Here is a 26,957-nt window from a genome sequence, read left to right as displayed (position 1 = left end):
GTGCAGCTGCTCAAGGAGAGGTTTTGAAGCAGTTCTCGGGGGGCCTTGAGAATAAGGTAAGCTGCTGTGTTCTGAATGACCTGTAACTTAGCCAATACCCCTTCGTTGGCAGAAAGCAACAGGCCATTACAGTAGTCGATCCGACTAAGGATCAGGGCCTGAACAAGGGTTATCCTAGCAGAGTCGGGAAGCAGCGGAAAAACTTTGCGTAGTAGGCTGATGGTATAGAAGCATATTCCTGAAATGTAGCTTGTGTGTTGTTTGAGTGACAGATCTTGGTCAAACCGAATTCCCAGATTCTTCACGACCTGTTTAGGTTCAGGAACAGCTCCTAAGTCTAATGGCCACCACTCCGGAGTTCATAGCATTTTGTCCTCCCCAAACAGCATGACCTCCGTTTTGCTGACATTGCATTGAAGGTAATTGGAGGCCATCCATTTTGCCACTGCCTTCATGCCTGAAGAAAAAGAGTTCCTAACCTCAGCGGAGAGAGTCTGAAAAGGGAAGAGGAGCTGCATATCATCTGCGTATGATACGGGGATGAAGCCGTACCTACGCATTACTCCTGCCAGGGGTGCCACGTAGATATTAAAGAGGGTGTGGCTCAAACAGGAGCCCTGTGGCACCCCCTTAGAGATCCCTACTTCCACTGAGCGATGCGCACTCATGGTGACTCTCTGGGTGCGATCAGATAGGAAACTCTTCAGCCAGTCAAGGGCTTTGTTCTTAATGCCAGCGTTCGACAACCGTTCCGTCAAGATGGTGTGAGACGCGGTGTCGAACGCTGCTGACAGATCTAATAGAACCAAGATGACTGAGAAGCCCTTGTCCTGGTACATATGTAAATCATCAGTAACAAATAATAAACGCAAGAATGACAAGCTAACGAAGGATAAACGCTTCTATACCCTAGAAGGTACTTACCCTTACCTGAGGCAAGACTTTTACAAACAGAACCACTATGTGGATGACATTAGACCAACACCACAAAGAGTGAATAATTTTACTGATTCTTCGGACTCTGAGAATGGAGGACCCACCAACTACTATGAGCCAGAAAATAACTTTAACCAATACAATGGCCCTCGTCCAAAACAGGCTTTTTTGTCCAACAGGGGCCCACGACGAGGAAGACCCAGAGTCCATTTTCGGAATCAGACCAGAGGCAACTTCCAACAAGCCCATCACCAACAACAGCATCAACATCAACACCAACACCAGCATCCACACCAACAACATCAACCACAAGAACCCCAATTCATTCGCGAGACGCGCAATCGTCAGTACTGGGGACAAGGGATGTAATCCCGATCTTTAATCTGTCCTCAAGAAACATAGACTCCCACACTGAATCCCTTCTATCTAAGGGCCTTTCCTTTGTCCCTCATTCTCAACTAAATATTTTTGAACTCCAGAAAGATATCATCTCTTTCTTTCGTAAAATCAGGCTAAAAAAATTCTTCTCTTTACATACATATAATAATGAGTTAACTCAGGAAACCAGACAATTATCCTTGCCATCTATTTTCATTAGATCAATTAGGCCCTGAAGTCGCCACTTTTGAGCTAGTTGTTCTTCAGCAACTTGAGAGGGCTCTCCGCTACATACCAAAACCTATCTATAATCTCAGTAGAGAGGAATCAGACTCACTCAAGAATTTGAGACAGGACAATACCTTAGTTATTAAGAGTTGTGACAAAGGCGGTGGCATTGTCCTGATAGATACCGACAACTATGACCTAAAAATGAAGACTATGCTCTCCGATACCGCCACCTACTCTCTAGTAAGAAGTAATCCTCTTATCTCTATCTCCAAAAAAATCTGCAATCTTACTACCACAGCTCTCACCGCAGGTGACATTAGTCAAAAAGAATTTGAATTTTCAAATCATCACCAACATAAAACAGCATGCATTTATGGCATGCCGAAAATTCATAAAAACACCATAGATCCCCCCTACAGACCTATTGTGTCCACGATAGGTACGAACACTGAACCCCTCTCTAAATTCGTTGATTCATTTTTACGTCCTCATATACCAAAGATTACTTCATATATCAAGGATACAGGTTCTATGATATCTAAGATAGAAAACGTGCCCTGTGATCCATATACAGATTTGCTAGTTACTATGGATATCGAAGCGCTGTATAGCAACATTCCCCAGCAAGAAGCATTATCAGCCACTAGTTGGTTTATCGATAAATTTGATATTCCATGCCCAAAAGAATTTCTATTGGACCTTCTACATATTGTACTCTCTGAGAATATTGTAGAATTTGGTAATACCCTCTATCGCCAAATCAAAGGCGTTAGCATGGGGGCTTCAGTTGCTCCATCGATTGCCAACATCTATATGGCAGCCTTCGGAACCAAGGCTATCCATAACGAAATAGCCCCTTTTTTCGAGTCCATTTCCCATTGGTCCAGATATATTGATGATATTTTTTTTATCTGGACCAATGGGAAAGACTCCCTCTGTGAATTTCTAGAGTGGATTAATTTAGCAGACGATAACCTTAAATTCACAGCCCAATATAATAACAATCAAGTTGAATTTTTAGATATAATCATTAAACATCAGAATAACAAACTGGCTGTCGATCTCTTTGTTAAACCCACTGCGAGGAATACCCTCTTACATTTTAAAAGTTTTCACCCCGATGCCAAAGATAAAGTATACCTTTCTCCCAGTTCCTTCGAGTCAGAAGGAACTGCTCTAATCTAGCCGATTACGACATTCAAGCAAACATCATGCGTCAAAAATTTCTAAGTAGAGGCTACCCGCATAGGTTAGTTAGAGATTCATACAAACGAGCAAGATATTACGATCGAGATTCATTACTTAAACCAAAGCCACCCACAATGAATAACAAACTAGTCTGCATTACAAAACATTCTACCCTAGATAACACAGTCCGCCACATTGTGAACTCCAATTGGCACATTCTGAACTCTAATCCGACCAATTGTAAACTAGAAAAACCCATGTTCGCACACAGAAGGAATAGAAACCTTAAAGATCTCATTGTGCATTCTCGCTTCATTTCCAAAGATGTTCGTTCAGAATTTGTTCAAAGGTCAATCGATGATAACTTCCCAGTCAAAGGCACTGTTAGATGCTCATCCTGCAAATCTTGTAATAATATCATATCAGGAGAGTCATTTGAACACAATGGTTGCCACTTCAATGCCACCGATATGTGGAACTGTAAAACAGCTAATTGTGTCTATTTGATCCTATGTCCTTGCCAACTCGGGTATGTTGGTGAAACCTTTAGACCGATACAGACTAGACTTACGGAACACCGTTCAGCCATCCGCACCAACAAGATCTTGGCGCCTTTAGTTAAACATTTCATAGAAAACCAGCATGGCCTTGATGATTTTAAATGGCGCATTTTAGAAAAGATCAGACTCCCAGATAGCAAAGGCGGCGATAAAGTCAGAAGAAAAAGGGAAGTCTTCTGGATTTTTTCTCTGGGAACTTTTAAGAAAGGATTAAATTCCGAGATCCCATGGGAAAATGCTATAATCTAACCTTTTTAGGTTTTGAGTTATAGTTTTAGTTCTTATATCTACTATTAGTTGCCTGGACTGGTATTAAATTACCAATAACTCTCTTTAATAGATACTGTACCTGACTTTGCCCTCATAAAAAGTATTATGAATTCACACCACGGTGACCAATCAGTATCACTAAGAACTAGAAAGATTTTTTGACATCAGAAGATATACAATTTTGTCTTTCTTCTGCTTCTCTATATTCAGTCTTTAATATAGATTTATATATGAACTGTGAGCGCTATTTAGAATGCTATTTTTAATGTCATAACTTTTGTTTTTGCAAGCATCTTTTGTTTTCCAATTTTTGCAGTTATAGTATTTATTGCGCGCTGTTATCCATCTATGAGCGCCATCTTGTAATGGGTTTTATGCATCACGATCATAGCAGTAATAGTCCGTTTTCACTTTCCCATATCTAATTATCGGACCTCGCGTTTTCGCGCCGTCTATAGACTTTAAATAGCTGTTGCCACTATAACGTCCACCCTTTCGACTGGCGAGGCTTCTATGCAACTTTGTAGCTCCTGGAACAGCACCATCTTGCTGCTCACGAGACGTTTCTCGCTCGTAGGTAAGAGAAAACGAGTCACTATTTTTAGCCGTCACACATACGAGTTATGTGTTGGCATCCACTGAGCGTTTCTTTATCTTTTTATTTCAGCTTTAATATATCCTTTGGAACAGCACCATCTTGCTGTTCGCAAGAAATTTCTTGTTTTCGAGGTAAGATCTCACGAATGCGTGTCACTATCCCCTGCCGCCACACTCATTACCTGTGTGCTGGCATCTGTAGAGCCATTCCCGGCTTGCTCTCGTTTCATTTACTTAGCAATTCTTTATCTTTACAGCCATTAATTATCCCCGGCATTCTGACCCGTTTTGGATCTAGGAGTGGACAAGTATTGCGATTTAAGAAGCCCCATTTACATGTTCCAAGGTACATGCCTAACCTATATCAGTTGTAATACTGCTTAAATAATTCTCACATGAGCATTTTGCTGGTGAGTGTTCTTCGACATAGCCTATTGAGCACCATATTGATCTAAGGCATATGTTGTCCATTTTATATTGTAGCCATGAATATGTGGTAACAACCAGACGTCTATACCTATTGACGTAGTTCTAATCGTATGGCTTTAGAATCCACATCTGAAGATACTAGGTAATTATTTTAAGTAAAACCATTATTTAACAGACCATGGACGTCGACTTTTTTGTGTTATCTCATGAACATTATGTGTCGATACTCCACTCTTTACATTTCCCTTATCGTTTTTTTCTCTACTTCTTCCTTCTCATCTATAGTTGTATTCTGTTGCTATTTGCACAATAACCGTATAAACAATCAACGTGTCTCCTTTCTCTACATATCCAATCAGGTAATTTTATGACCATATTATCATTTCTTTTCTATCAATAGTTTAACAGCAGTAATCAGTTACCTAGAATATCGCTACGTATAGACGCCTTTGTCTTCATGTAAGCCAACATCTACTTTTATTAATATAGTTAGTGTATTGTTTCTATTTATGCACTTCATCTTTTTATATATAATGATTATGTAAACAAAGTATACAGATTCTTACCTTTATATATGTTCCCCTCGTATGGCACAATATGTGAAATATATCCTATCTAAATGGTTAGTTGTTATTCGTAGACCAGTCACTGTGAACCTATATAAATTCCTTCACCACACCTATGTGTCTTTAGGTCCCCATATTTATGGAATCCACCAGACCGTTTGTAGTTAGACATTAAGTGGCTCTCTGTGTTCTAAGTGTCATCATGAATATTCGACTCCCATGTTTATTGTTATACATCTTATTTGATCAGGTATTGGCCTTTATCAAGCGGCCCTGACTATTCAAGAAGTTATCATCGATTTTTTGTGCTAGTGAATGGAAAGACAATACTGCGAATGTGAGTTTATTGATTTGTACCATGATGTACTATATTAAGATTAAGATAAGTTAATCATCACTATTTCCTTAATGTAGGATTTATTTAGAAACATCCCTACATGAAATGAAGAAATCTAACTACGTCTTATATGAATACTGAACCTCACATGATTTTTGACTATTTGTCTTGTGTCTAGTTAAGTACTGCACTAATACTTTATGAATACCTGTCTATCATATGACAATAAGTGACCAAATTTAAAGTCTGGACCTGTTAGGTCGTAAAAGTTCGTCGAATATTGATTTGTGCAACATTTTAAAGTATAGTTGGTAATATGTATTAGTCATGTTAAATAAAACCTGTGCTTTGATTTATAATATTTTTTAATAATGTTCTTTCAGAGTTTCATCTGTGACTCCTGAGGAAGGCGTTTTTTTCTGCCGAAACGCGCGTCGAGTTTTTATAATTAATTCTTCAGTATTTCTTATGTCATTTTGAATTTTGAATGTATTATCACTTGCAACTTTTTTGATCTATATGTTAATATGATTTATATGTCTTATACCTATTGTGTTTAAAGTCTGTTGAGGATTTTTTATGTACCATAATTTTATTGTATCATATAGTTTGACTTATGTGTTTGAGTCTCTATATGATTTTTATCTATGTTAATTAAATATATATTTTTTAAGATACATTTCATTTTCGACATTCCTTTTCTCCACTGGTCCTAGACTAATTGTTCACGCACTCAGCTGATGGCCTAGGATTTTTTACCCATATTAATCATCAGTAACAGACAGGAGGGTGGACTCTGTGCTATATTTGGGACGGAACCCTGACTGGGAGTAGTCCAGGGCACTAGCAAGTTCAATATGTCCGGATAGATGACAATTTGCATGTTTTTCGATCAATTTCCCCAGAAATGGTAGTAAGGAGATAGGTCTTAAGTTGGTTAAGTCAGACCATGGGGTAGCAGTGTTTTTCCTTATAGGTCTGACAAGGGCTCGTTTCCATTCCTTGGGGACGATGCCTGAACTGAGTGAGAGATTCACCAGTTCAACAATCGTTGGGCAGAGTTGTTCAGCTAGTGCGGGCATTATCCTGGCAGGGATGGTGTCCTCTGGACTCCCACTCTTAATCTGTTGTATTAATGAGGAGGTTTCTTGTAAAGAGATTGGAGGGAAGATATCTAGGGAATATATATCCGGTATAGCTTCTGTGTGTATCTGGGGAGAAACTGGGTCTGAGGATATAGCCCGGTTTGTGCATACTATTTTGTCATAAATTTTATTAATTTTGTTGGTGAAAAAACAAGAAATTTCGTCACACAACTGTTGAGATGACATCCCAGGGGATTCGCATGCAATAGGTTTAACGAACATTTGCAGAATTTGAAAAAGCACCCTGGGGGAGTTCCCTGCATCTTGTATTTGTGAAGCAATATGGGATTTTCGTGCCGTGCGAATCTCTTTGTGGTAAAAGGATAAAGCATCCCAGTACTTTTTCTTATCCTCTTGAAGATGGGAGGTTCTCCATCTTTTTTCTAGTTTTCTTGCACCTAATTTGAGTGTTCTTAGATGGTCAGAAAACCAGATTTTTTGTTTTTTAGCTGGTCTAGATTTGAACTGCTTCAAAGGGGCAATTTTATCTATGACTTTCTTAGTTTCTCCTTCGAATTTATTAAGGGCAGTTTCGATGTTATCCTAAGGTAAGAAGAGCGGGGGATTACATTTTTCCCTGAAGGTAGTGTCGGTGACTTTGTGCCACTGTCTACGGACACAAGGTAGTGAGCTTGGGCATGAAGGGGTGAGTACATAGTGGGAGGTGGGGAATTCTACAATAAAATGGTCAGTCCAGCTCCCCTGGGTTGCAGGTGGGCAGGAGACAAGCGGGATATTAGAGAGTATCAGGTCTAAGGTATGACCTGCCTGATGCGTGGGTCCACAATTCCTTAGTATTAGTCCTAAGGAGGATAGGTCAGTTAGTAGGGATTGTGCTTCGCTACAGTCTGATCTTTCACTATGTACGTTGAAGTCTCCGACTAATATGAAATCTCTGTCGTTGTCAACATGTGGGGCTAGTAACTCTACCAGCGTGTTGGAGAAGTTGTTACAGGGGCCAGGCGGGCGATAAACTAGGGCACCTTTTTGGCTTTCTTTGGGGGATCATATGTATTTTAAAAACTAGAAGTTCAATTTCGGAGGAGCTGAGTTCTTCTAAGACCGAGATGGTCAGCTCTTCTTTGTGTACAATAGCAATCCCACCGCCAATTTTTGATGGACAGTCTAGTCTGACTATTTTATAGTTACTCGGGATTCCTAGAGTTATGGCCGGGGTACAGTGTGGTTTGAGCCATGTTTTCGTAAGATAACATATGTCTGGTTGTTTAGACGAAATTAATTCCCAAACCTCTGCGGAGTGTTTCGAAAGTGATCTAATATTACAGAGGATATTTTTCCTCCCTAAGGGAATGTCCTTTGCAACTCTAGCAGTAATGGAATTCAAAGGCTTAGGACAACTTCTATAGTCGGTCTTCCTCATATGCGTGGAAAATTGGGTGTGGCAATGGCGACAGGAAAATCGGCCTTCGACCTCCGGGAGATCGTCGCATCTGACGCCTAATTTTGGGTATATATTTAGACCCAATAGTGCCTGCGAAGGGTAGGTTATCCTTTCCGGGAAGGGTACAAAAGGTAACGTTGTGTCAGCCTCCATGGCCCCTAGCGCCGTCCTGTCGCCGACGGGCGCAGACGGGCAGGTCTTTGGCTTGTCTTAGGCGCCGACTAAGGCGCCCCGCTGCGCGCAATTGCTAAGCGCTAGATCCGACGAGGGGCTAAATAGCCCTCACAAGTGAACAGCTAGAACGCTACCTGCTCAACTTCCTGTGGGTGTCTGGCTCTTACCTGCCCCGCCCTCCGCACTACAGTATTGGCTACCGAGTCGGACCGGGGCGGGCAGGCTGGGGTATTGAGCACAGACGGCTGATCAATGTAATGTGAGCCCCTAGCAGCACCGGCAAAGTGCAAATAACAACACAATGTGAGTAAAGTTAAAATTCTTAATCAATTTTAACAGCTATCCGCCGCTAGTACAAAGTGCAGGGTATATTTAAAAGTATTTAAAATTTGTAATCAATTTTAAAAGTCGTGCGCATTAAGAGGAGTAAAACAGTATTTCATCAGAGCCTCCGCTCTAAGTGTGCTTGCAGGCGCCAAGCGGGGTCAGGAGATGCTGCCACCGTCGTCCCTTACCGCAATGGTTTGTGCCTCCTCGCAGCCTAAATAGCCCTCACAAGTGAACAGCTAGAACGCTACCTGCTCAACTTCCTGTGGGTGTCTGGCTTTAATGTTGAAGTTGGATTTTAAATGACTATTTTGAAAATCGAACTTTTAAAAAGTTGGTATTTTTTTGCTTAAATCAAATGTGCCTTTCTGCCAGTGTCGCATGACTGTTAATGGATTTTCTGTAGTGTAATATGTATTCCTTCCAGACAGGGGACAAAAGGGACTTTGGTTTGGCGAGGGATATTCCTCTCCAGAGCAGGATGTCCTGGTGGGGTGTACTTAGCTCTTCCTGAGCTTCAAAGGGTAACCTGGAGGCCCTTTCATGACTTCAGAAGATGCCTGCCTTTCATTGGTAATTGCAGCTCATAACTGGGCTTGCCTGCCCTTTGTTCCACATCAGAACTGATTTTAGAGGGCCGGAGAGCCCTGGGCCGAACCGTGGTAGTTGAGGCCGTTTACTCCTGATGTCACGAGGCCAGACTCACTATGGATCCTAAACAACTGAGCCAAGTACTCTTTCTGCTCTTGACTCTCAGTGGTGACTATAGACAAGCAGTCAAAGATTCCCTTGTGGAGTGGGGGGAGTGTGAATACAAGTTAGTGAACATGACTCATAACTAAAAGAGCAGTAAGACAGCAGTTCCAATAAATCAATGTCCAGTCAAATACTTATTTTTCTAACTATATGCATTCAAAGTAGTGTTACAGTATATAAACAATAACACGTTCAATTGAGGTTGGGGCTCTAGTGTTTTGCTAGCAAATCCCTATCCCGCATGTTCTTCCTGATGTGGTAGGGGTTATTCCCAATTCACTTGTGGCTGCATCCTGAGACCCTTAACTTGAGTCTATTCCGACCCTTAGCAAAATATGCAAAAGTGTCTTTGTCTGGCTTGCTTCACTCCCGATGGCATATGCACGAGGGGCGGAGCAAGACAGGAAGAAAAAGGGCTGAACAGGGCGGAAGAGCGCTTCCCGTTCTAGTCGATGCATGCGGCTCTTCCATCCTGCCCCTCCTCACCTACCTGTATTACTTCAGGGTTGCTCTGAAGTGTTCGGAGTGCTTTCTCCAGAATCAATCTTGTCTACAGTAGTTCACCCGGCAGGGGGACTTTCCCGTCTTCTTTGCTCTGGCTGTTCGCCGAAAACCGCTGGGGCCTTCACTCACCATCTCCCTGACTACAGCTTTTCACTCAGCGCCCGGGAGCCTTTACCTTGATTCCTGAAAACATAGGAGTAAGGCATTAATTACTCACACAGAATCAACGCTCTCCAAGTCGGTAACAGTTATATTGATTTGCATTTTTGACTGCTAAAGACTTATCTGTAGGCTCTCCTGTTTTTGGTTTCTATTTTTGGTAAATTCTGGTGGTTTTTTTTCAGTTTTTCCAATACCTTAAAAAACAGTGGTTAACAGTGATTACACATTTTTGTGCCATTAAAAACAACAGAAACAGTGTTCTTCCAGTGTTTATGGAATTTTAATTTAATTGTAATTATTGTTTGCTTTCTGCACTGATAGTGCATGCATATAGGTAGCATATGCCCAGGGTATATGACGTCCGAATAATTTTTTTCTGTACCAGTATGGACTAGAAAGTCAATTCCATTCTTCATTAACTCTGAAGATTGTAAAGAAGTTTTCAGCATACCATCTAGAAAGTGACAAGGATCTCTTACAGGAAAGCACTTCAGCTCAGGTATCGATTTTGACAGATCATCATACAACTTTTTCATACGTAGCTGAATTACTGCACATACAAACAATATCACTCCAATCTTTATTGAACTTGAAAGGAACTTTTTTCAACAGCATTCCAAGTGACACTGCATTCCATGCTTACCAAACACTTAGGGGCTGATTCTGATTCGGGAAAAACCGCTCAGAAAAGCCGTTCAGAGCGTTTTTCCCGTACGAATCGTACCCTGCAACGTATGACAAAATACGATTCGTACCAGGAGCGGTACTCCGTACGAGTCGTACAGAGACCGTACGACTCTAATCTCCGTACTATTCTCCCTCGGAACCTGCTATACACGTCATCTGTACGGTTCGCGGCTGGTTTTTACGACTCAGCAAGTACGATACGTGTCGGGTACGCACCGTACGACCCTTTTTCTAAGGGAGCTGAAAACAGCCATAAAAGCAGAGTTCACCCCGAAGCAGGTATGGAACGCCCCCCGGGTACTGTGCGTACACCCCATGATGGCAGGGGTACAGTGCATACCCCTGCGATCATGGGGTGTACGATCGGTACCCCATGTACGATGGGTGTACGAGCCGTACCCCATGTACGATGGGTGTACGAGCCGTACCCCATGTACGATGGGTGTACGAGCCGTACCCCATGTACGATGGGTGTACGAGCCCCACCCCATGTACGATGGGTGTAAGAGCTGTACCCCATGTACGATGGGTGTACCCATCGTACATGGGGTACGGCTCGTACACCCATCGTACATGGGGTACGGCTTGTACACCCATCGTACATGAGGTACGGCTCGTACACCCCATGATCACAGGGGTATGCACCGTACCCCTGCGAGCATGGGGTGTACGGACTGTACGGTGTGTATGTGTTTGTGTGCTTTTCCGTACGACTCGCCCTTACCTGACGTGGACCGTACAAATCGCGTCCTCGTACCCCGGTCCGGATCGTACTCGTCAGGTCGTACGGCATGTGTACGAGTCGTACGGCATGTGTACGAGTCGTACGGTTCACAGTTTCAGCCTTGCAATATGTACGGATCGCGACGATTCGGACGGATTCACGGAATACGGATCGTACTATGCGACTTGGACGGACGGGTACGATTCGTACAGAGAGGGCTTCGGATACAAATCGTATGGATGTTTTTTTTACCGAATCAGAATCGACCCCCTGGTGTCATGTTTTCGCCACTATCTCAAATGCTTGTTGACATCATTCTTTTCACATATACCTGTCACTACACCTTGCATTGAATGTTTAAAGACTGGGATATATGGATATTCACTTACAATCAATACTGACTCACTAGAAAAAGGGGCTGATGTATCAAAGGATTTCTCCTATTCTCTGTGTGTGGGTAAATGTGATGGTACATATTAGGAAAGAAAGATTCTTATGAATCCAGCCATTTTTCCTATCAGTGAAATTAAATGTAGCCAACATTTGAAATATGATTTTGATATTTCCAGATTCTCTACAATTTATAAAAAAAACTAAAAAATACCTAAAACATGCTTCTAAACACTGCATCTTGAGACCGAAGATCAGAAAACTGAAAAAAAGCAGAAGGAAGAAGAGACAATGTTTTAGTGACATCCGTAAACAACAAAACCCAAGCAGAATAATGTTAGCCCAGTCTTTCTTAATGCTACCTTGTATAACAAAGTTACATTGTATTGGCGCCTTCAGGAAGAAATAAAAATGACTCTTTCACTCATCTTTTCCTTTCTATGAATGACACTTAGTTTGTGGTTGCAAATAGTGTTTTTTCAGTGTTTATATGTTTACACCAGTGGTGGCTACTTTCCTTTCGGTGGGATGTTATCAGTTATTATAGGTTTAAACCTAAAACCAAATAACCTACTTATCTGAAATAGTTTCTATGGTCCATGGAGATCCTGTCCCCTTGCTTCTATTACTTGATAGCTATAAAGAGAGATAAATATAATAATAGTCTCCTTATATTCTAAGGGGCTGATTTATTTTCTTTGCAGTTTAGCCCTGCAAATGTTTGTGTTTTTTATTTTTTCTATCCTTATTTATTTCCGGGAGAATATGTTTTTTGGTTTTCTCTTGGTCTTTATTGAATGTGCATAGGTTAGGCTTAGTTGGATCCTAAGCTGATTATCTCAGGGGTTAGTTCTACCTTATCTATTCCTAATTACTCTGACTTGTGTTCTAAGTAGACAGTACCTAATAACCTACACTTCCATATAGATACCTACCAATTGCTTGCTGATAACCATTAGATCTATACGGGATAGGGATTTTTACAGTGGTTATCTCATAGTAATACATTAATTGTGCTTCATTACCATTTCCCTAAAGCTTACACATTGCAATACATATACTTTATTTTCACTACGGGAATCATAAGGATTATCTGACTAGAATGTCCATATCTGATGCACGTTCGTTAGGTGTCTTCCCTTTTCCTTGTTTTGTTTACCCTCTTCCCACAAGCCACCATGTTAGCTTTAACTCTGTTAAGCTGGCATTGATTGGTGTGGGAAGTTGGGACCTTGCTTCAGATCTTGCATCTTGCCCCTGTGGAAATAACAGGTGAGAATTACGGTCTTGGTGCCACAGTGCCCTTAGCAGCGAGTTTCCTGGGGCCTGATTGGCTAATAACAAGTCTTACTGACTCCAGCAGCAAGGAAGTTGCAGTGTTTCAGTGGGTGCCCCGCCCGCTGGCAGTCATCATACTCCAGTCCTGTTCAAAAAGTGGGCTGCATGCAGGAGGCACGGCAGCAACCTGCATGCAGGCACTGCTCTGAGCTTACGTTGCTGATTTCAGCATCAATCACACAGTAAGTTCTCCACTCCCCAATGGGGAAGGGGAGTTGGATTCCAATGCTCCCAGTTGGGGTCCCATTAATATGGTGATGCACCCAGAGTGTCCTCCTCAGATGACGGGGGCAATTCAGATAGATCCCTAATGCTTCCATGTAACCTACGGGTCACGAGACATCGCAATTCTAGACCGATGGCCCTTTCCTCATAGTATTCTTGATATAGGCAGCCCCACCTGGCATAATATGTTGCTGTAACTGTACAGGCCAAGGCGCTGGCTCTCACTGCATGGTGGTCGGTACCATGGAGGACCCTCCTGGGATTCAGAGTGGCCACTAGGTTCCTCAAAGGCTTCTGCCCTTAGTCTCTATCAATAACTTCCACAGCGTACCCTTCAGGCATATGGGGGGGGGGGGTACCGCAACCAGCACTGCATAGATTTAACTCCCACCTCACAGCTATGTTCACGGTTGTCCTCTTCTGCATACAGGGTCGCCAACTTGAATCTGCACATGGGCAATGGCCCAAATGGTGCAGCAGCCATCGAGTCACACCTCGCAGCGGAAGTCTACTCTGCTAGGCTTCCCACTGGACTTCGCTCTCTCCAGCACCCTCGTCTTCCTCACAGGGCACACTGGTCTTGCGAGGAATGTGCATGCGTGGGCGGCCGCACATGCGCATTAGTATCCAAGACGGCGGCGCGCTTACAAGAGGGAGCCCCGGGGGACGCAGCGTACAATGTAAGTGGTTTTTATTCATTTTTAAAAGTTAATTTAAGTATTTAGGGAGGGCGGGAGGGAGGCGGGCAACTTCGCTACGCCCACAGAGTGGGCGTAGTTTTGCCTGATACGCCTACTTCGCAAAGGGCGAAGTACGCAACACTACGCCCATTCTGTGGGCGTAGCGAAGTACTTAGCCCAGGGTTAATAAAAAGCTTTCAAAACAAGCGGATGGCCCTCAGCTCCAGGTGGTCGATGCGAAGCCAGGACTCCACCAACTACCAAAGTCCTCTAATCCCCACCTCTCACAGACTGCCATCCCATCCCAACCCAGAAAGGGTGCATTAGTCAGAACTGTTAGCTCTGGTGATGTAGGGAGATGAGTCTGCTGCTGACACAATCCTGGTACTACAAACACCACTGCAGATATTTTGGCCTGTGGCAGGGCAGTGGTGTCTCACAATTTGGAATTTCCTGGTGGAACAGAACTAAGTTTGGCCAAGGCACCTAAGATGGTGTAGGTCAGTGCCTCATTCAAAGGTAACAATGGCTCAGTATTGGTATGCCTGGACTAGAGGATGCCTTCAGAACAACAGATCTGAACTCAAAGGTGGGTAGCTGAAGATCAATAGCTTTGGCTGCCCTCCCCATGACAATGGCGAAGGAAGAACTTTCCTCAGTCGCATGACCAGGGGGTGAGATAAGGTTGGAATCAGGAGAGGTGTCAGGGCAACTGACATCATGCAGGTCATCATACAATTTGTAGGGTTGGCCAGTTTCATCACCTGTATCATAGTTATTATAGGAACCTATCTCGAACAGGGAATTTTATGTGTGGGATCTGCCTTGTGGGAGAGGGACACTAAGCATGTCTGCGGTGGAGGGCTGTGGTTCGGCAGAGTGCGGATTCATCAAGGTCATAGTTCTGCTAGCTCAATAGCAGGAGAGCACAATGGGCACCTCATCCTCCAGTGCCAATGGTGATGTCATTGGCATCAACATTGCAGAAACTGACATGGGTCGTTGAGCTGTAGTCTGACCTGGTGCCAGAGAAGGCCCAGTGACTTGTTTGGAGGGTCTCACTGACACCATGAATGAACCAGTTGGCGATACCCCAAGTGGAGGGCTTCTTGGCTACATGGGGCCCACAGGCATGCTAGAGTGAGTCAAAGGGAATCTGAATAGTCCTGGTCATTGTGCCTTTTCCAGTGTACAAGTGTGGCAAGAAGGGGCCAATTGCCAGTTTGATTTTTTTTTTAAACTTACCCGAAGATATGGAGCGTGATGATCAGTGACCTCGCGATCGACTCTTGTGAATTCTGGACTGGGAATGGAACAGAGAATGACACTTGGAACTGGGCCTGTCACGCATGGAGTCTTCTGATGCTTACCGACATATAACTTAAGTTGCCAGTCTCTTACGGCCTTTGAGTTCAATGATGCACAGCCACTGCAGGCCTTAGATTTGTGACTCAACCCCAATCACCAAAGGCAAACCTTTTAGGGTTTTAACCCTGTCATCTTGGAAGGTTGTACTTCCCTTTGTACTGTAAAGTTTAGGGAGGAAAATGGTGTCTAAGAGACAAAAGGTAGGTCTAGATCTGCGTCTGGTGGTTCAGAAAGGAAGGAACATATGTCAGCACGGGGGAGTGGTACCTATATAGGTCCCACACATCATTTCTGCAGCGGAATGGTATCAGTTCTAAGCTGCACGGTGCCACCTGCCGGCGCTCAGAGGTACTGTTCAAAAGTTTCTGGTTCCAGTCTGGAACATTCACAATGCAAAGAGTCTGTTATTATAAGTCTCTATCAGATTTTTTAAATTAACTTGTAAATGTGTAAAACTGAAGGACATTATCAAACCCTTCAATCATTTTGCATGTGATGTGCAAAAAACACCCACCATTCATGTATATTACACCACCTTGTTCGACCAACTTTGATACCATGAGGCAATAATGTTTCCATTTAGCTCGCTCGCACTCACAATTAAACTCTTCCTTTAAACAATCTGGCGCAAAATCTCCTAGCTGATATGGGCTATTATAAACACTGTTTGCACAATTCCCTGGCATACAAACAGCAAAAATATTGCAAAAACTATTTTGCTCCATTTAGGCACCAGTGCCAACCTTGCTCAATCGAGCTCGGAGTGTAGCTTTAGTTTTAGTACACTCACTTCCATTTCAGAGCATGTGCTAGGACCTGAGACCTCTTGTGCTAGCCAAAAAGCTGTGGGGCATTTGAGTTCTCCAAGTTAATCATTTGCCCTGTGTCATATAAGGATGAAGCTAAAACACAGTTTCCTACAGAAGAAGACGATCTTTCCTTGGTGCATAGGACATTGCTGCAAACACACAAGTAAGTATATCGACTGATCTGGCTACACCTGAGAATTTATCAATTTATTTTTAATTCAGGAAAATCCATCTTTATAATCTACAGATTCGATTTCTGACTCAGATTACAAGTTGGACATCCTAAAGTTGATGTATTACGTGCCAATGCTGAGCTGGAAAATAGCATATCCTTTTATTAACCACCTCATGGCAGTTCACTTTAAATATGCTGTACAAAGTATGTCTCTCCTGTATGCACATGCAATTGATGAAACATAGTACTAAATAGGGTTATGAGTACAACTTTCCACACACCTCCACTAAGGAGAAAGTGTCCTGGGGAAAGTTTAATGACCAACTACCAGATTTAATCCCCAATTCAACCGATACTCATAATAAACAAATCTGGTGGTCAAAAAAGACGGAATGGGAGCAAGAAACAATTAATTACAACAAACAAGCGTGCAAACACCCAGCAAATATACACAATGTAAAAGAGCAACATATAAGAAACCGACCTTAATGAAATAGTCAGATTTCCATCAACTACCAAGATAGGCCAGTGTCATAACTTGGATATCCTTCCTTCCTACCACAGCCCTTCTTTTAGTGGTTCTCCATGCTGTCAATCATTAATGTGAAGAGTGATAGCATAGGAGGTGAATGACAAAAAAATTAAATCAAAAACATTGCGTTAATAAACAGTGTGTCAAAAATATTGTCACTACAAAAATATGGAGGAACAAAATAGATAAAGTAAGAATATACTTCTCTATGTGTAAAACATTTTTTAAAATATTGTATATAAGATTGCGTACCAGTTTTTAAATTAACTTAATACTCATTTATCATATTAATTTTAGATGTTAGTTTTATCAATATAATTAAGGTGCATTCTTAGTGTAGTTTGTATTTATTAATGTGTAATTACAATTGTTATACATTTAGTTAGTAATTTATCATTTTAAAGTGGGTTGTAGGGTTTGTAGGACATAAGACAGAAAGTTATTTAAATGATAAATAATTGTTTTTTATTTTAAATTATTTTTTAAGACTAATTAAACATTTAACTGGTGATTAATTTTGATTTTTTTAATGATTGATTTTATTTCTGTATAGTTTCGTTACTGATTTATATTTTAGTTGCAGGTTCTTGGATTTGAAGGGGACTATGGTTGAAAATTATTCAAATTATAATATTGTTTCTGTACAATCTAATGCTTACATTGATTAAATATGTAATTGGTACTTATATATGTTTGATTATTTCTTATGAAAATGAGTTGTATTGTTTATTAGTTGATAATTTGATAATACATGTTATAAAATGTATGTAATGTATCTATATTTATATATATATGTATGTATGTATATATATATGTATATATATATGTGTGTGTGTGTGTGTATCTTCATTTATAATTTTATTTGTTTCATTTAATTACTATTTTAATGTCATTGTTTTATTTATAATTTATTTTAATATTTTTCAGGTTTAATAGATTTTTGGATAGTAGGTAGGAAGTGTATTTATTTTAATTGTGTTTATTTTGTTTTTTGAAATATTTTTTATGTTTACATTACATTTGTAATAATGTATACTGCATATTGTTTTTTATTTTGAATGTTTTTTAATAGTTTAAGGTTGCTAGCTAGTTATATATTTGTTTAATAATCCTCAGGTCTTGGAATAGTATATGTACCCTTCCTATCTCCTACATGTTCCCTGAAATGTGTTACCCCTCCAAAATCCAATACCTTCCCTGGCTTTGCTTAGGTTGGAGGGGGAATAGTAAATCTAACCCCTACTAAGTTCAACATTTTCTTTGCTTTTACATACATTGGCGTAGGAATAGTAAATCCAACCCCTCCTAAGTCTTACACTTCCCCTGCTTTTGCTTACATTGGTGGTGAAAAGTAAATATAATTCTCCATAGTCCAGCACTGTCCCTGCTTTTGCTTATGTTGGAGGAGAAATAGTAAATCTAATTCCTCCAAACGCTTTAATGTTGAAGTTGGATTTTAAATGACTATTTTGAAAATGGCACTTTTAAAAAGTTGGTATTTTTTTGCTTAAATCCAATGTGCCTTTCTGCCAGTGTCGCATGACTGTTATTGGCTTTTCTGTAGTGTGATATGTATTCCTTCCAGACAGGGGACAAAAGGGGCTTGGGTTTGGCGAGGAATGTTCCTCTCCTGAGCAGGATGTCCTGGTGGGGTGTACTCAGCTCTTCCTGAGCTTCAAAGGGTAACCTGAAGGCCCTTTCATGATTTCAGAAGATGCCTGCCTTTCATTGGTAATTGCAACTTACAACTGGGCTTGCCTGCCCTTTGTTCCACATCAGAACTGATTTTAGAGGGACATGGAGCCCTGGGCCCAACCGTGGTAGTTGAGGCCGTTTACTCCTGATGTCACAAGGCCAGACTCACTATGGATCCTAAACAACTGAGCCACGTACTCTTTCTGCTCTTGACTCTCAGTGGTGACTATAGACAAGCAGTCAAAGATTCCCTTGTGGAGTGGGGGGAGTGTGAATACAAGTTAGTGAACATGACTCATAACTAAAAGAGCAGACAGACAGCAGTTCCAATAAATCAATGTCCAGTCAAATACTTATTTTTCTAACTATATTCATTCAAAGTAGCGTTGCAGTATATAAACAATAACATGTTCAATTGAGGTTGGGGCTCTAGTGTTTTGCTAGCAAATCCCTGTCCCGCATGTTCTTCCTGATGTGGTAGGGGTTATTCCCAATTCACTTGTGGCTGCATCCTGAGACCCTTAACTTGAGTCTATTCCGACCCTTAGCAAAATATCCAGAAGTGTCTTTGTCTGGCTTGCTCCACTCCCGATGGCATATGCACGAGGGGCGGAGCAAGACAGGAAGAAAAAAGGCTGAACAGGGCGTAAGAGCGCTTCCCGTTCTAGTCGATGCATGCAGCTCTTCCATCCTGCCCCTCCTCATCTACCTGTATTACTTCAGGGTTGCTCTGAAGTGTTCGGAGTGCTTTCTCCAGAATCAATCTTGTCTACAGTAGTTCACCTGGCAGGGGGGTTGTTCGCCAAAAACCGCTGAGGCCTTCACTCACCATCTCCCTGACTACAGCTTTTCACTCAACGCCCGGGAGCCTTTACCTTGATTCCTGCAAACATAGGAGTAAGGAATTAATTACTCACAAAGAATCAACGCTCTCCAAGTTGGTAATTGTTATATTGATTTGCATTTTTGAATGCTAAAGACTTATCTGTAGGCTCTCCTGTTTTCGGTTTCTATTGTTGGTAAATTCTGGTGTCTTTTTTCAGTTTTTCCAATACCTTAAAAAACAGTGGTTAACAGTGATTACACATTTTTGTGCCATTAAAAAAAACACAAACAGTGTTCCTCCAGTGTTTATGGAATTTTAATTTAATTTTAATTATTGCTTGCTTTTTGCACTGATAGTGCATGCATATAGGTAGCATATGCACAGGGTATATGAGGTCCAAATAATTTTTTTCTGCACCAGAATGCACTAGAAAGTCAATTCCATTCTTCATTAATTCTGAAGATTGTAAAGATGTTTTCAGCATACCATCTAGCAAGTGACAAGGATCTCTTACAGCAAAACACTTCAGCTCAGGTATCGATTTTGACAGATCATCATACAACTTTTTCATACGTAGCTGAATTACTGCAAATACAAACAATATCACTCCAATCTTTATTGAACTTGAAAGGAACTTTTTTCAGCAGCATTCCAAGTGACACTGCATTCCATGTTTACCAAACGCCTGGTGTCATGTTTTCACCACTATCTCAGATGCTTGGTGACAACATTCTTTTCACATATACCTGTCACTACACCTTGCATTGAATGTTTAAAGAATGGGATGTATGGATATTCACTTACAATCAATACTGACTCACTAGAAAAGGGGGCTGATGTATCAAAGGATTTCTCCCATTCTCTGTGTGTGGGTAAATGTGATGGTACATATTAGGAAAGATTCTTATGAAACCAGCCATTTTTCCTATCAGTGAAATTAAATGTAGCCAACATTTCAAATATGATTTTGATATTTACAGATTCTCTTAAGTTTATAAAATAACTAAAAAAATACCTAAAACATGCTTCTAAACACTGCATCTTTAGACCGAAGATCACAAAACTGAAAAAAAGCACAAGGAAGAAGAGACAATGTTTTAGTGACATCCGTAAACAACAAAACCCAAGCAGAATATGTTAGCCCAGTCTTTCTTAATGCTACCTTGTATAAAAAAGTTACATTGTATTGGCCCCTTCAGGAAGAAATAAAAATGACTCTTTCACTCATCTTTTCCTTTCTATAAATGACACTTAGTTTGTGGTTGCAAATAGTGTTTTTTCAGTGTTTATATGTTTACACCGGTGGTGGCTACTTTCCTTTCGGTGGGATGTTATCAGTTATTATAGGTTTAAACCTAAAACCAAATAACCTACTTATCTGACATAGTTTCTATGGTGCACAGAGATCCTGTTCCCTTGCTTCCATTACTTGATGGCTATAAAGAGAGATAAATATAATATTAGTCTCCTTATATTCTAAGGGGCTGATTTATTTTCTTTGCAGTTTAGCCCTGCAAATGTTTGTGTTTTTTATTTTTTCTATCCTTATTTATTTCCGGGTGAATATGTTTTTTGGTTTTCTCTTGGTTTTTATTCAATGTGCATAGGTTAGGATTAGTTGGATCCTAAGCTGATTATCTCTGGGGTTAGTTTTACCTTATCTATTCGTAATTACTCTGACTTGTGTTCTAAATAGACAGTACCTAATAACCTACTCTTCCATATAGATACCTACCAATTGCTTGCTGATAACCATTAGTTCTATACGGGATAGGGATTTTTACAGTGGTTATTTCATAGTAATACATTAATTGTGCTTCATTACCATTTCCCTAAAGCTTACACATTGCAATACATATACTTTATTTTCACTACGGGAATCATAAGGATTATCTGACTAGAATGTCCATATCTGATGCAAGTTCATTAGATTTCCTCCCTTTTCCTTGTTTTGTTTACCCTCTTCCCACATGCCACCATGTTAGCTTTAACTCTGTTATGCTGGCATTGATTCGTGTGGGAAGTTGGGACCTTGCTTCAGATCTTGCATCTTGCCACTGTGGAAATAACAGGTGAGAATTACGGTCTTGGTGCCACAGTGCCCTTAGCAGCGAGTTTCCTGTGGCCTGATAGGCTAATAACAAGTCTTACTGACTCCAGCAGCAAGGAAGTTGCAGTGTTTCAGTGGGTGCCCCGCCCGCTGGCAGTCATCATACTCCAGTCCTGTTCAAAAAGTGGGCTGCATGCAGGAGGCACGGGAGAAACCTGCATGCAGGCACTTCTCTGAGCTTACTTTGCTGATTTCAGCAGCAATCACACAGTAAGTTCTCCACTCCCCAATGGGAAAGGGGAGTTGGATTGGAATGCTCCCAGTTGGGGTCCCATTGATATGGTGATGCACCCAGAGTGTCCTCCTCAGTTGACGGAGGCAATTCAGATAGATCCCTAATGCCTCCTTGTAACCTACGGGTCACGCGACTTCGCAATTCTAGAGCGAGGGCCCTTTCCTCATAGTATTCTTGATATGGGCAGCCCCACCTGGCATAATGTGTTGCCGCAACTGTACAGGCCAAGGTGCTGGCTCTCACTGCATGGTGGTCTGTACCATGGAGGACCCTCCTGGGATTCAGAGTGGCAACTAGGTTCCGCAAAGTCTTCTGCCCTTAGTCTCTGTCAATAACTTACACAGCGGCCCCTTCTGGCATATGGGGGTGGACCGCAACCAGCACTGCATAGATTTAACTCCCACCTCACAGCTATGTTCACGGTTGTCCTCTTCTGCATACGGGGTCGCCAACTTGAATCGGCACATGGGCAATGGCCCAAATGGTGCAGCAGCCATCACACACCTCGCAACGGAAGTCTACTCTGCTAGGCTCCCCACTGGACTTCGCTCTCTCCAGCACCCTCGTCTTCCTCACAGGGCACACTGGTCTCGCGAGAAATGCGCATGCGCGGGCGGCCGCGCATGCGCATTAGTATCCAAGACGGCGGCGCGACTACGAGAGGGAGCCCCGGGGGACGCAGCGTACAATGTAAGTGGTTTTTATTCATTTTTAGAAGTTAATTTAAGTATTTAGGGAGGGCGGGAGGGATGCGGGTGGCGGGCAACTTCGCTACGCCCACGGAGTGGGCGTAGTGTTGCCTGCTACGCCTACTTCGCAAAGGGCGAAGAAGGCAACACAACGCCCACTCCGTGAGCGTAGCGAAGTACTTACCCCAGGGTTAATAAAAAGCTTTCAAAACAAGCGGATGGCCCTCAGCTCCAGGAAGTCGATATGAAGCCAGGACTCTACCAACTACCAAAGTCCTCTGATCCCCACCTCTCACAGACTGCCATTCCATCCCAACCCAGAAAGGGTGCATTAGTCAGAACTGTTAGCTCTGGTGATGCAGGGAGATGAGTCTGCTACTGACACAATCCTGGTCCTACAAACACCACTGCAGATATTTTGGCCTGTGGCAGGGCAGTGGTGTCTCACAATTTGGAATTTCCTGGTGGAACAGAACTAAGTTTGGCCAAGGCACCTAAGATGGTGTAGGTCAGTGCCTCATTCAAAGGTAGCAATGGCTCAGTATTGGTATGCCTGGACTAGAGGATGCCTTCAGAACAACAGATCTGAACTCAAAGGTGGGTAGCTAAAGATCAATAGCTTTGGCTGCCCTCCCCATGTCAATGGCGAAGGAAGAACTTTCCTCAGTCGCATGACCAGGGGGTGAGATAAGGTTGGAATCAGGAGAGGTGTCAGGGCAACTGACATCATGCAGGTCATCATACAATTTGTAGGGTTGGCCAGTTTCATCACCTGTATCATAGTTATTATAGGAACCTATCTCGAACAGGGAATTTTATGTGTGGGATCTGCCTTGTGGGAGAGGGACACTAAGCATGTCTGCGGTGGAGGGCTGTGGTTCGGCAGAGTGCAGCTTCATCAAGGCCATAGTTCTGCTAGCTCAATTGCAGGAGGGCACAATGGACACCTCGTCCTCCAGTGCCAATGGTGATGTCATTGGCATCAACATTGCAGAAACTGACATGGGTCGTTGAGCTGTAGTCTGGCCTGGTGCCAGAGAAGGCCCAGTGACTTGTTTGGAGGGTCTCACTGACACCAAGAATGAACCAGTTGGTGATACCCCAAGTGGAGGGCTTCTTGGCTACATGGGGCCCACAGGCATGCCAGAGTGAGTCAAAGGGAATCTGAATAGGCCTCACCATTGTGCCTTTTCCAGTGTACAAGTGTGGCAAGATTGGGCCAATTGCCACTTTGATGTTTTTTTTATACTTACCCGAAGATATGGAGTGTGATGATCATTGACCTCGCGATCGACTCTTGTGACTTCTGGACTGGGAATGGGACAGAGAATGACATTGTAACTGGGCCTGTCATGACATGGAGTCTTCTGATGCTTACCGACATATAACTTCAGTTGCCAGTCTCTTACCGGATTTGAGTTCAATGATGCACAGCCACTGCAGGCCTTAGATTTGTGACTCAACCCCAATCACCAAAGGCAAACCTTTTAGGGTTTTAACCCTGTCATCTAGGAAGGTTGTACTTCCCTTTGTACTGTAAAGTTTAGGGAGGAAAATGGCGTCTAAGAGACAAAAGGTAGGTCTAGATCTGCGTCTGGCGGTGCAGAAAGAAAGGAACAGATATCAGCACGGGGGAGTGGTACCTATATAGGTCCCACACATCATTTCTGCAGCGGAATGGTATCAGTGCTAAGCTGCACGGTGCCACCTGCTGGCGCTCAGAGGTACTGTTCAAATGTTTCTGGTTCCAGTCTGGAATATTCAAAATGCAAAGAGTCTGTTATTATAAGTCTCTATCAGATTTTTTTTAATTAACTTGTAAATGTGTAAAACTGAAGGACATTATCAAACCCTTCAATCATTTTGCATGTGATGTGCAAAAAAAACCCACCATTCATGTATATTACACCACCTTGTTCGACCAACTTTGATACCAAGAGGCAATAATGTTTCCATTAAGCTCGCTCCCACTCACAATTAAACTCTTCCTTTAAACGATCTGGCGCAAAGTCTCCTAGCTGATATGGGCTATTATAAACACTGTTTGCACAATTCCCTGGCATACAAACAGCAAAAATATTGCAAAAACTATTTTGCTCCATTTAGGCACCAGTGCCAACCTTGCTCAATCGAGCTTGGAGTGTAGCTTTAGTTTGAGTACACTCGCGTCTATTTCAGAGCATGTGCTAGGACCTGAGACCTCTTGGGCTAGCCACAAAGCTGTGGGGCATTTGAGTTCTCCAAGTTAATCATTTGCCCTGTGTCATATAAGGATGAAGCAAAAACACAGTTTCCTACAGACGAAGACGATCCTTCCTTGGTGCATAGGACATTGCTGCAAACACACAAGTAAGTAATTCGACTGATCTGGCTACACCTGAGAATTTATCAATTTATTTTAAATTCAGGAAAATTCATCTTTATAATCTACAGATTCGATTTCTGACTCAGATTACAAGTTGGACATCCTAAAGTTGATGTATTACGTGCCAATGCTGAGCTGGAAAATAACATATCCTTTTATTAACCACCTCATGACAGTTCACTTTAAATATGCTGTACAAAGTATGTCTCTCCTGTATGGACATGCAATTGATGAAACATAGTACTGTCTAAATAGGGATATGAGTACAACTTTCCACACACCTCCACTAAGGAGAAAGGGTCCTGGGGAAAGTTTAATGACCAACTACCAGATTTAATCCCCAATTCAACCGATACTCATAACAAACAAATCTGGTGGTGAAAAAAGACGGAATGGGAGCAAGAAACAATTAATTACAACAAACAAGCGTGCAAACACCCACCAAATATACACAATGTAAAAGAGCAACATATAAGAAACAGACCTTAATGAAATAGTCAGATTTCCATCAACTACCAAGAGAGGCCAGTGTCATAACTTGGATATCCTACCTTCCTACCACAGCCCTTCTTTTAGTGGTTCTCCATGATGTCAATCATTGCTGTGAAGAGTGATAGCATAGGAGGTGAATGACAAAAAAATTTAATCAAAAACATTGCGTTACTTAAACAGTGTGTCAACAATATTGTCACTGCAAAAATATGGAGGAACATAATACATAAAGTAAGAATATACTTCTCTATGTGTAAAACATTTTTTAAAATATTGTATATAAGATTGCATACCAGTTTTTAAATTAACTTAATACTCATTTATCATATTAATTTTAGGTGTTAGTTTTATCAATATAATTGTGGTGCATTCTTAGTGTAGTTTGTATGTATTAACGTGTAAAGACAATTGTTATACATTTAGTTAGTAATTTATCATTTTAAAGTGAGTTGTAGGGTTTTTAGGTCATAAGACAGAAAGTTATTTAAATGATAAATTATTGTTTTTGTATTTTAAATTATTTTTTAGACTAATTAAACATTTAACTGGTGATTAATTTTGATTTTTTTATTGATTAATTGATTTTATTTCTGTATATTTTAATTACTGATTTATATTTTAGTTGCAGGTTCTTGGGTTTGAAGGGGACTATGGTTGAAAATTATTTAAATTATAATATTGTTTCTGTACAATCTAATGCTTACATTGGTTAAATATGTAATTGGTAATTATATAATTTTGATGAAAATTAGTTGTATTGTTTATTAATTGATAATTTGATAATACATGTTATGTAATGTATTTATATTTATATATATGTATGTATGTATGTATATATATATATATGTGTGTGTGTGTATCTTCATTTATAATTCTATTTAATTCATTTAATTACTATTTTAATGTCATTGTTTTATTTATAATTTATTTTAATATTTTTGAGGTTTCATAGATTTTTGGATAGTAGGTAGGAAGTGTATTTATTTTCATTGTGTTTATTATGTTTTTTGAAATATTTTTTATGTTTACATTAAATGTTTAATAATATATACTGCATATTGTTTTTTATTTTGAATGTTTTTTAATAGTTTAAGGTTGCTAGCTAGTTATATATTTGTTTAATAATCATCAGGTCTTGGAATAGTATATGTACCCTTCCTAACTCCTACATGTTCCCTGAAATGTGTTACCCCTCCAAAATCCAATACCTTCCCTGACTTTGCTTAGGTTGGAGGCGGAATAGCAAATCTAACCCCTACTAAGTTCAACATTTTCTTTGCTTTTACATACATTGGCGTAGGAATAGTAAATCCAACCCCTCCTAAGTCTTACACTTCCCCTGCTTTTGCTTACATTGGTGGGGAAAAGTAAATATAATTCTCCAAAGTCCAGCACTGTCCCTGCTTTTGCTTCTGTTGGAGGAGGAATAGTAAATTTAATTCCTCCAAACGCTTTAATGTTGAAGTTGGATTTAAATGACTATTTTGAAAATGGCACTTTTAAAAAGTTGGTACTTTTTTGCTTAAATCAAATGTGCCTTTCTGCCAGTGTCGCAAGACTGTTAATGGATTTTCTGTAGTGTGATATGTATTCCTTCCAGACTGGGGACAAAAGGGGCTTGGGTTTGGCGAGGTATGTTCCTCGCCTGAGCAGGA

At 41.2% G+C, this 26,957-nt stretch overlaps 1 protein-coding gene across 3 annotated transcripts in view; it reads left to right on the top strand.

Moving 5' to 3' along the window:
* Positions 1 to 26,957, top strand: part of LOC147747927 (flavin-containing monooxygenase 5-like) — a 529,839-nt gene that overhangs the window by 74,750 nt on the left and 428,132 nt on the right. The window contains exon 1 of one of the 3 annotated variants that reach the window (XM_086956897.1): positions 16,278 to 16,346. The exons of 1 other annotated variant lie outside the window; for it this stretch is intronic. The gene's annotated coding sequence lies outside the window, so the exon portion shown is untranslated. Of the gene's footprint in view, positions 1 to 16,277; positions 16,347 to 24,753; positions 24,795 to 26,957 lie in introns of those variants that run through there. One more of the 3 variants, XM_086956891.1, reaches the window with a different exon arrangement.

The sequence above is a fragment of the Lissotriton vulgaris genome, chromosome 1_1, assembly GCF_964263255.1.
Source record: "Lissotriton vulgaris chromosome 1_1, aLisVul1.2, whole genome shotgun sequence".
NCBI classification, from domain to species: domain Eukaryota; kingdom Metazoa; phylum Chordata; class Amphibia; order Caudata; family Salamandridae; genus Lissotriton; species Lissotriton vulgaris.
This window is presented reverse-complemented; position numbering and strand designations above follow the sequence as displayed.